Below are 11,660 nucleotides of genomic sequence, written 5' to 3'. Positions count from 1 at the left end.
AAATTTTGCACAGGGAGTAGAATTAGCATTGTTACTATGCGTGCCAAATTTGGTTGAAATCGGTTCAGATTTGAATATATCTCCCATATATAGCTTTCACCCGATTTACACTCATATGACCACAGAGGCCAATTTTTAACTCCGATTTAGTTGAAATTTTGCACAGGGAGTAGAATTAGCATTGTAGCTATGCGTGCCAAATTTGGTTGAAATCGGTTCAGATTTAGATATATCTCCCATATATAGCTTTCGCCCGATTTACACTCATATGTCCACAGAGGCCAATTTTTAACTCCGATTTAGTTGAAATTTTGTACAGGGAGTAGAATTAGCATTGTAGCTATGCGTGCCAAATTTGGTTGAAATCGGTTCAGATTTAGATATATCTCCCATATATAGCTTTCGCCCGATTGACACTCATATGTCCACAGAGGCCAATTTTTAACTCCGATTTAGTTGAAATTTTGCACAGGGAGGAGAATAAGCATTGTTGCTATGCGTGCCAAATTTGGTTGAAATCGGTTCAGATTTAGATATAGCTTCCATATATATGTTTTTCTGATTTCGACAAAAATGGTCAAAATACCAACATTTTCCTTGTAAAATCGCCATTGCTTAGTCGAAAGGTTGTAAAAATGACTCTAATTTTCCTAAACTTCTAATACATATATATCGAGCGATAAATCATAAATAAACTTTTTTGAAGTTTCCTTAAAATTGCTTCAGATTTAAACGTTTCCCATATTTTTTTTACTAACATTGTGTTCCACCCTAGTGCATTAGCCGACTTAAATTTTGAGTCTATAGATTTTGTAGAAGTCTATCAAATTCTTCCAGATCGAGTGATATTTAAATGTATGTATTTGGGACAAACCTTTATATATAGCCCCCAACACATTTGACGGATGTGATATGGTATCGAAAATTTAGATCTACAAAGTGGTGCAGGGTATAATATAGTCGGCCACGCCCGACTTTAGACTTTCCTTACTGGTTTTTACTAACATTGTGTTCCACCCTAGTGCATTAGCCGACTTAAATTTTGAGTCTATAGATTTTGTAGAAGTCTATCAAATTCTTCCAGATCGAGTGATATTTAAATGTATGTATTTGGGACAAACCTTTATATATAGCCCCCAACACATTTGACGGATGTGATATGGTATCGAAAATTTAGATCTACAAAGTGGTGCAGGGTATAATATAGTCGGCCCCGCCCGACTTTAGACTTTCCTTACTGGTTTTAGTTTGTGTTTTTTATTTCCCTAAACAGAAATAAATGTGAATTAATTTTCCTTCTATATTGTAGCCCGTATCTCAAGCCTTAATTTAAGGTACAATACATATATATATTTAAAGGATGATACGGTCAAAATTTGGTCAAGGGAAAACGCGTGTAAATCGATGAAATCGTTTATTTAAAAAAACAAATTAAATTTCTTTTTCAAGTTCAATTAGTATAAAATTCAGGAAAAATATTCAGTTAGGCTTGCGCTTTTCCAAATCCGAATTGCCGGGCCTCACGCTTGACACCTGCCATCAGATTTTGTACAGCCACCTTGTCCCCCTTCTTCGCCGCAGAAAGCCAGTTTGCCTTGAACTGCTGCTCGTCCTTAGCAATTTTTTTGGTCTTCTTTAGGTTCCGCTTGACAATAGCCCAGTATTTCTCAATTGGGCGGAGCTCTGGCGTGTTGGGAGGGTTCTTGTCCTTGGGAACCACCTGCACGTTGTTGGCGGCGTACCACTCTTCAGGAAAGGCAGCAGACGTTTATTCAAACACTCTTTCACGTAAATTTCTTGGTTGACAGTCCCGGAAGCTATGAAAATTCTGCTTTTCAAGCCACAGGTACAGATGGCTTGCCAAACCAGATATTTCTTTGCGAACTTTGACAGTTTTATGTGCTTGAAAATATCTGCTACCTTTCCCCTTCCTTTTGCCGTATAAAACTCCTGTCCCGGAAGCTGCTTGTAGTCGGCTTTGACGTAGGTTTCGTCGTCCATTACCACGCAGTCAAACTTCGTCAGCATCGTCGTGTACAGCCTCCGGGATCGCGCTTTGGCCGTCGTATTTTGTTTATCATCGCGATTTGGAGTCACTACCTTCTTGTAAGTCGATAGTCCGGCTCGTTTTTTGGCACGATGCACAGTTGTAGACGATACACCCAGCTTATTTGCGGCATCTCGGAGAGAGAGGTTAGGGTTTCGCTTGAAACTATCGACAACTCTCTTTGTCGTCTCAGCGGCTTCCGGTTTTCGATTTCCCCCTGACCCAGACTTCCTGGCTGTCGACAAACGTTCCCCAAACACTTTAACTACATTTGTAACGGTTGATTTGGCAACTTTTAGCGATTTTGCCAGCTTTGCGTGCGAGTAGCTCGGATTTCCGCGATGCGCGAGCAAAATTTTGATACGCTGCTCTTCTTGCTTGGATGGCATTTTGACAACTGAAGAGTGAATTCCAAAATCAAAATAGGAGCAACATTCTACACACACACACCTTCAAAATGAGGGGTGTTCAGGTTTTTTAAATGCAAAATTGAAAGAAATACGTCAAGTTTATATTGACCAAATTTTGGCCGTATCACCCTTTAGTTCATATTTTTCATGTCGTTTCACAATTTACTTCAAATTGATAGGTGTACAACTTTTTTTTGCTGACTGTATGTCGATTGGACTAAAATTGCAACCTAGACTTTGATTACACAAATGTGTTCACAGACAGACGGACATCGCTATATCGACTCAGGGAACGGCCCTGAGCAATGTTGGCAAAGACACCGTATGTCCATCTCGTCTCCTTCTGGTAAACATATGCACTAACTTACAATACCCTGTCCCACAGTGTGGCGCAGGGTATAAACATTTATGGTCAGGAAAAACAGGTATATGATTTATTATATCCATATAGAGCAGTAATTAATTAGTCTTAATCCATTTATTACAATACCCATTTAAGGAATAGTTACAAAAAAGTAACATGAGATTAGATCTGTCATTTAAACAACGATGTCATATTTATCGAAATGGGATATAACAGTATCCAACACTTAGAGATAGAGATCAATATGTAGTTCAAAAAATTAGAGATCAATATATAGTTCAAAAATTCAGATTTACTTTACTATTTTTAGAAAATCATTAACACAACATTAATATTATTCATTAATGTAATGTGCCAAATATGCTGGTCTACTCCGCAATCTAGCTGATCTCCTGAGTACTTGGTTGGATGTTGATTCCTCGGGCACATGAATATCCTGAGATCGTTCACTACGTTTAGTGCAACGGATGCTTGATCATTTCAATCTGTTGGATTGGTCGGATGCGGTATTGACATTTGAAGAGGATACTGATAATACTGATTGTTCTCTTGTCTTGATGGCTGATGTTGGACATCTGGAGCAAAATGAACTATCCGTTTTGTTTTACTTCAGTAGACTATAATTGATCGATATATCTCTTTAGAGTGTAGCCGATGTCGTGTTTTACAATATAATGAATCTCACCAAGTTTACGCATAATTGTGCATATCTTCCACACAGTTTTATTATTCCGTGCATGTAAAACTTGAATTCTACTTCCTACTTTCAGATGACGTACGCCTGCACACAGAAAACAGTTTGGTTGAAATTCCATTATAGCTGCACATTTTCAATTGAGTCCCTAAATATTCGGTATTTGCAGTAAGTATACTTTTCCTTTGAAAGAATGATAGTGCTTTGTACGGAAAGATAGTTCCGAGTCAAAGTATATGGTTGGTTGTGTCAACCAACACTATTGGTCTACAATAAATCATTTCCCCAATGATTATCACAACTGGCATGAAGTAATTATTTAAAACCAATATTTGGTAATGAGCACCGACTATTGATGATGGAAATAGAAATTATAAGAAATTTTCAACATTCGGTTATGAAGCCTGAATATTATTTAAAATTCTATCAAATGTCAAAAGTATTCACCAGTTTAATTGAAAATTTTATTTTAATTTTGAAGAACAGGATATATTTGTTCGGAAATAAGGAAATTGAATTGAAAACAAATACAAATGGTAAGACAGTTTGAGCAAACAATTTTCCTTAATATTGTCATTCAATATATCTTTATTTTACTAGTTCCGGGGAATTTGCCCAAAACTCATACATAATAAATAAGGAATACAACATTGTGCACCACCAAAGAAAAGTAACAAAAGTTGTCAATAATTCTACGAGTATGCGTAAATGCTTCCACATCGAAACCTCGCAAAATTATATACATATGTGTTTAATTTTTAAAGATGAGACGTTTTCAACATTAAGGTGAATACTATGTTCGGTTTTCGAGTTGAAAATCACTTTATTTTCGCGATTCTTTTCCTGAATTAATCAAAATTATAAATGAAATTAAACATATTCCCGTAAAGTCAGGCCGAAATCTAGAGGAACAAGACACTGGGCATCAATTGAGTTAATTTATCTGCTTTATATTGAACTCTAAAGTAACCGCGAAAATTTCATCTCGAAAATCGAACATTGTACTTACCTTTAGTTGGTATTCTTCTTTGAAAATATCTAGATTTTGATGTAAGTCCCTATTTTATTCAATAGCAAAAATTAATACTCAAATATTTTGTACTTAGAATAACTTGTACCAATATACATACATATATTTAAATAAAATTAAATATAATATATAAGTGGGAAGGAATTGATTTTAAATTCATGAGTATAATTAAAGTTGGGCAACACAACCGAATGATAAAGGTAGCCATACCTGATGTCGTCGGCTGACCCAACCAACATATATGTCGTATTAGTTGTGTCGACCGAATCAGTCGGGTGGCACAACTGCCAACTGATAGTAGCTGCAACTGACAAAAGGAGGTTGGCAATAAATTCGGTAGTCACAACCTATCTGTATTCTCTGCAAGTCACAACCTATCTGTATTCTCTGCAAAGACAATAAACTTGAGGAAGATGAGAAATTGGCTACTGAGGAGATCAAACAATTTACCGTGTTAGTTTCATACTCGAACCAAACGCTTATACGACAAGTATTGACATAGCATTCAAATGCAAATAAAAAGAAATTAAGTGCACGAAATAAATTTCAATAGGGGGAAATGTATTTTTTTTTGTTGTTGTCGAAAATTTAACATTGTGTCATTAAGAAAATTAAGTTTTTCAAACGAAAAACAAATAAAAAATTACAAACATGTATGGAACTAACATGGTAAATGCAACATTTGGTATGACGCAAGCCAATTTCCTATCTTCCTCAAGTTTATTGTCTTTGATTTTATCGGCTTCAGCACATCAAGTTGGATTCGAATATTCCTGTTAAGGTAGAGATCGGCCGGGCTTTTGCCACATCCTGTTGGTGTCGCTCGATATCTTAACAGTATTTCATTTACTTTTTCTTGAAGAGCACCTGGTTCTGATGACATAGCTTTACGTTTACGCTTTGAGGTTTGGACATTCCGTTCTGCTAGGCCATTAGTCTAGGGTGTCCTGGAGCAATCAGTTTTTGGAATATGCCGCTTTTGGTACAAAATGTTTTGAATTTATCATTTGTAAACATAAAAGCGTTATCCGAGACCATGATGGATGGAAAACCATGAGTCGTAAAAATATCTGACAGAAGATTAATTGAACACTGCGTTGAAGGTGCATCACGGGCGATTCGTATTTCTACCCACCTTGACTTTGCGTCTACCATAATCAAGAAATAATTGTTCTGGAAATAATAATTGTTCTGTGTATTCTTTCCCAATTCTCTTTTGGCTCCTCCCAGGGATGCAACGGCGCTTTTGGAGGCTTTGATTGGATTTGTACACATGACTCACAAGATCTTACCATTCGCTCTACATCTCGATCTAAACCTTTCCAGTGGCAGTATTTCCGAGCAAATTGTTTCATTTTAGTTATGCGCAGATTTGTATTTGAAGACTTTTTGGAATCAATATTCTTGAACCTTTGAAAATTATGCCATCGTTGGGTGTATAAATGTATTCCGTTTCATTGCCATTCGTTAAGTTAAATAAAAGTTTTGACAACTCGGGATCTTTTGTTGTTTCAATGGCTATCACCTCAGCATTTATATATTCATTAGAATTTTCAAAAATTGATAAGTAGCATAAATCATTTACCTCCTCATTTACAATCTTGTGCACGGATGAAAAAGACTGTGTTTCATATGTTTGGCTATAAACATTATATGTTTGGAATACAAATTTTTAAACACAATATTTTTGAGTGCAAGCATATAATGTTCATAAACTAGCATAACATGTTTGGGACATATATGTTAATATGTTAGAACATATTATGTTTGGGACATAAAATGTTTGTAAATATAATATGCTTGGATGCAAACATATATTAATTTAGAAATAGCCTATAAACATATATGTGTTTAGTAGCTTGGAGCGCTATTTAACAGGGAGCGATATTGAATTAAGTTGGTGGTTGTTGCTTGTTATTACAAAATTAACATTTTATTTTTCCTTGGGCAATTGATCTGCTACTTCTTTGATCCTTACAAACTGTGTGGTCCGCTGTTCGAATCCCCGTCCGGCAAAAGGTAAAATTAAAATAAAAAAATCATAAAATTGAATAATTTCTTCTACAATGTTTGTATCACAGAAAAAAGTGCTAAGAACTAAAAAATCTCGTGGAAGTGAGAAGGATGTGGGGGAATATACAATTAGGCAGAAACAAAATTTTGAGCATTCAGGTCGAAAACCTATGTTGTTAGCACCTATATTACCTGTTTATTTTCATAATTCATTATGATTGTAAATATATAAATAAATAAATAAAATTTTGAGCACAATATTGTTTGGGAGAATTTTTTTTAAGCATATAATATTTTTGGGTGCAAAATGCTTCCAAACATATTATATGTTCACATAATAACATATTGTTTTTTGGAAGACAACATTATTGAATTTGGATGCAAAAATACAAAATGTTTGGAACGTAGACTACCCAAACATATATTGTTTAGACCAATATGCTTTCAAACATATTATATATTGGAAGAGATCAAACATATAAATGTTTGGGCAATACCCAAAAATGTATATGCTTGAAGCAAAATATGTTTGGGAGTATATGTTACAGAAGCGATTTTTTGTGAGCGTGTGGATGACATTTCCGATGTTTGTGAAGAGCATGATATGTTAAACAATCCACATTTGAATTTTCAAAGACTTGTTTGAAAATAATTTCATAATTGAAGCTTGATAGAAATTTAGCGTATCTCAACAACTCGACCATGTAATGGTTTAAAATTCTATAATTTGAATAATAGAAGATGTTTGCGGCATTTGAGAAGAAGCACCGCGATCGTATTTCTGGAGTAGTAGTTTTTTTGGTTTTTTGGCATAAAACGTAGAAAACGGAGTAAATGTCAAAAATACTTGATTTTATTTCAAAAGCCATTTTTAAATATCCTAAGTCATGAGAACGTCATATTGAAGAATTTTACAAGTTTTATAATAATAGTGTGAAGTTTTTACTGTGGAAATTGTTGGGGCAAAATTCGGATTTAGGTACAATGCGTAGTCATGCAAAATACATTAAATCAATTAAGACATCAATGGTTCAATAAAATTTATATTGTACAAAAAATATTTATATTGACAAAAAACTAAGTATTTTACGAAGGATCGCATTTTCTTTCAATGAAAAGGTATTCGTAAATACAAAAATCGTAAAAAAGTACGAAATAAACGGTTCTAAAAAGCGTATACTGTACAAATTTTTATATTGTCAAAAACTAATGGCCTGTTCCTGTATATCGAACGAAAGCTTTCTTTCGTATTCCAAACGAAAGAATCTTGATTTTTGTTCTTTTATTTCGAAAGGCAAGTCACTTCATATTTTGTTGTCGAGTAATAAACAAACATATACAATAAGTGTCAAGAAAAAAGTAAAAGCATTGTTAACATTTGAATGAATTCTCAGGCCAAAAATTTAAAAATACTCATTTTTAATAATCAATGTATTCTCATACAAACGAATCGAACTTTCAAAAATAGAAAAACCCAAATTCATTCGAATTCGAGTGACTGCCTTTCTTTCGAACTGGTTTTCGTTCGATATATAGGAACAGGGCATAAGTATTTCACGAAGGTCTACGATGTTTTAGACGTATGGTCGTCGTACATGTATGTCAAGAACCTTACAGTTTACGACAGGCCAATCGACTCGAGCCTTTTTTGACCGATGGACAAATTGTGTTGGGTGCAACGCGGACAAATTGTTTTGACGGTCAATTGCTGTGGAGCCGGAGTCGGAGTCTGAAGATTTTGCTGGAGTCGGAGCCGTAAAAAATTTGCTCGACTCCGACTCCGGCTAAACCAAATTTTTTAAAACACTTCACATTTTTGTAACTAAGCAAGTTTTTACGCAAATTAGTTTCCATTGCGTTATTCATTCGATCAATGTACAGCACGATTGTAAATGAAAATCAACTTCCAATTACGGCTATCTTTTTATGTTTCCTAGAATGTTAGAGTAGCAAATGGGCTGGATCGATCCATTTTAATGCCCATATCAATTTATTTGAAATATTTCGAACAATCGAAATTATTTTTTTAAATTTTATTTTAAGACCATATACATATGTGGAATATTGACAGAAAATTTTTTCAAAGTTGTTTTTATAGAAAATTTTGTCAAAATTTTATTTCTATAAAAAATTAATTCAAAATTTTATTACTATAGAAATATTTTTTTCTATAGAAAATTTAGTCAAAATTTTATTTCTATAGAAAATTGAGTCAAAATTTTGTTTCTATAGAATATTTTGCAAAACTTTATTTCTATAGAAAATTTTGCAAAATTTTGTTTGTTACACAAAATTTTATTTCTATTGATAATTTTCTTTCTATAAAAATTTCTCAACCGTCGAACGGAACGGACGTGTTTTTTAATAGCGGATAAAATCATCGTAATAAGTACCTGCTACGAATTTCAAGTGTGGTGGGATATTAGGCCACCATGCAGAGAAATTCAAAGACATCCACTGGGTTGCTAACTTCAAGGCCCAGTGGACGGGTATCGACTGGAGTTATAAATTTGGGCAATGACCAAGAGTTAGGCCCAATTAGTCGACCTGTAGACGGGTCGACTGGTGGCGAATTTATCAGAATAAATTCGGGTAATTCACTCAACCCAGAGTTAACTGCACTTGAACCTTCCGAAAAAAGGTTTGATAGTCGGCTACTGCCTAAACAAATTTGCAAGCATATCTCTTTTCCTTTGCCAAACCTTTTTTCGGAAGGTTCAAGTGCAGTTCACTTTGGGTTGAGTGAATTACCCGAATTTATTCTGATAATTGGTTGATAGTTTTGCTGCAAGTAGAGGATGCTGATGAGGAATGTGGTAATTCCGAAACAGCTGTACATCCAACCATCTTGCAGTCTATAGGGCTTTGCCCAAATAAATTTGACAAGCATACTTTTCCTCTGTTGGTTAAGCTACACTTGTAGTTTAGTCAATGCATGGCTTTAAGCTGAGATCAAAAACAACAATAACGATTGAAGAGAAGCCAACAATAACAAACAAAACGAAAATTTTGTTTCTGTAGAATATTTTGCAAAATTTTTTTTACTACACAAAAATTGTTCTAAAATTGTATTTTTATTGATAATTTTTTCAAAATTTTATTTCTATAAGAAAAAATTGTCAAATTTTATTTCTATAGAAAATTTTCTCAATTTTTTTTTTCTTACTGATACTCACTGCTATAAAAATGTATTCAAAATTTTATTACTATAGAAATATTTTTTCTATATAAAATTTAGTCAAAATTTTATTTCTATAGAAAATTTAGTCAAAATTTTGCTTCTATAGAATATTCTGCAAAATTTTATTTCTATAGAAAATTTTGCAAAATTTTATTTGCTACACAATTTTTTTCAAACTTATATTTCTATAAAAATTTTTGCCAAATTTTATTTCTATAAAAATTTTATTCAAAATTTTATTTCTATATATTTGGTCAAAATTTGATTTCTATAGAAAATTTTGCCATTTTATTTGTATAGAAAATTTAGTCAAAATTTTGTTTCTGTAGAAAATTTTGCAAAATTTTATTTACTGGACAAAATTTTTTCCAAAATTGTATGATCACTCATACTCACTGCTAAGTCGAAAACTTGTAGAAATGACTCAAATTTTCAAATTTTTCATAAATGCATTTTTGCGAAATTGTCTAAACAATTATAAATATTTCCTAAATATTGCCCGAGATTTTGTAGAAGTCTGATTTGAGATTTTATCAAAATGTAGATCTAAATACAAAGTTGTGCAGAGTATATTATAATCGGCTTGCCCGACTTTAGACTTTCCTTGCATTTTTATTTTTGCTTAAAATTGTGTTACGTCCCATAACGTTAGATTTAAATTTTATGTACATAGATTTTGTAAAAGTATATACAATTTTGTCTAAATCGATTCAGATTCAAATTCATGCATATGGGAATATAAACCTTTTTATAGCTCGCAACAAATTTAAAGGATTTGAGATAGTATCAATAATTTTGGTCCACAAATACATATACTGTTGGTATCTTCTCATATTATGATGGGTATAAATTTGAAATATAGAGTTCAATTGGCATCTAATGTGAAATTAAGACTTTTTTTGCACACATAGATAAATACGATACTTTATATCGATCCACTTACCGTACCCCCACAATAGTGGTATTAAAATAAGATTTAGTTATATTACCCGGAGTCGACTCCGGAGTCGGAGTCGAGCTGATGAAAAATGCTGGAGTCGGAGTAGGAGTCGAGCGAAATTGGCTCGACTCCACAGCCCTGGTACCTACACTGAAAAAATATTTACGTGATATTAAAGATTACGCAACCTAAATTTTAGGATGTGCAATATACCAAATAGTAAGGACAAATTTCTTTAAAATAATGAAATTTTAATTAAAATAAGTTTGTAATCTTTGGTTCAACAACTTTTTTTAATTAAATTTTGGAAATTTTTGACCAAATTTTCCTTAAAGTAAAGAGATACATTTTTGATGTAAAGATTTGTTTTAAAATCACCGTATAATTCAATGAAATATTGAATCTTTAGATTTAAATTAAAAACGCTTCAAATATAGGCTAATACTTATTTTGAGGATTTAGCATGTTTAGCATGTTAAAGTTATTTTTTGGATTTAAGGAAAATATTTTTACTTTGAAGTATCCGTTATAATATGGATTTTTAAACTGGCAGTTGTTTGTACGTGAATAGCTTTATTAACATACTGCGAAAAGAGAATACAAATTCGATAAATGTGATCTGTATCCTATTTTTAATTTTATTGATCCTAGATTTAAGGCCAGATAGGCCGCTAAAAATGTCTTTAATTTAAAGAAGTCACATCTTTGGCTCGGAATCAATACCACAATCCTTAACTCTCTAATGTCCCAATTTTTTTGCCAGCTGATTAAATTTTCAATGTTAACGACACGAAAGCAAGAAAAGTAAACAAGAAAAATTTATACGGTAAAATTAAGTATATGCTGCAAAGCCTCTTGAACAGTTTCAACTAATACTTCTTTTTATTTTACCCATTTTTGTTGTCTTAAGGTGTGTTTTACTAAAAGCTTCCTTATTAAATTAAGCCCGCCTAAAGGCGAGCTTTGGTCAAGTAAACTGTT

Source organism: Haematobia irritans, chromosome 5 (assembly GCF_050003625.1).
Source record: "Haematobia irritans isolate KBUSLIRL chromosome 5, ASM5000362v1, whole genome shotgun sequence".
NCBI classification, from domain to species: domain Eukaryota; kingdom Metazoa; phylum Arthropoda; class Insecta; order Diptera; family Muscidae; genus Haematobia; species Haematobia irritans.
This window is presented reverse-complemented; position numbering follows the sequence as displayed.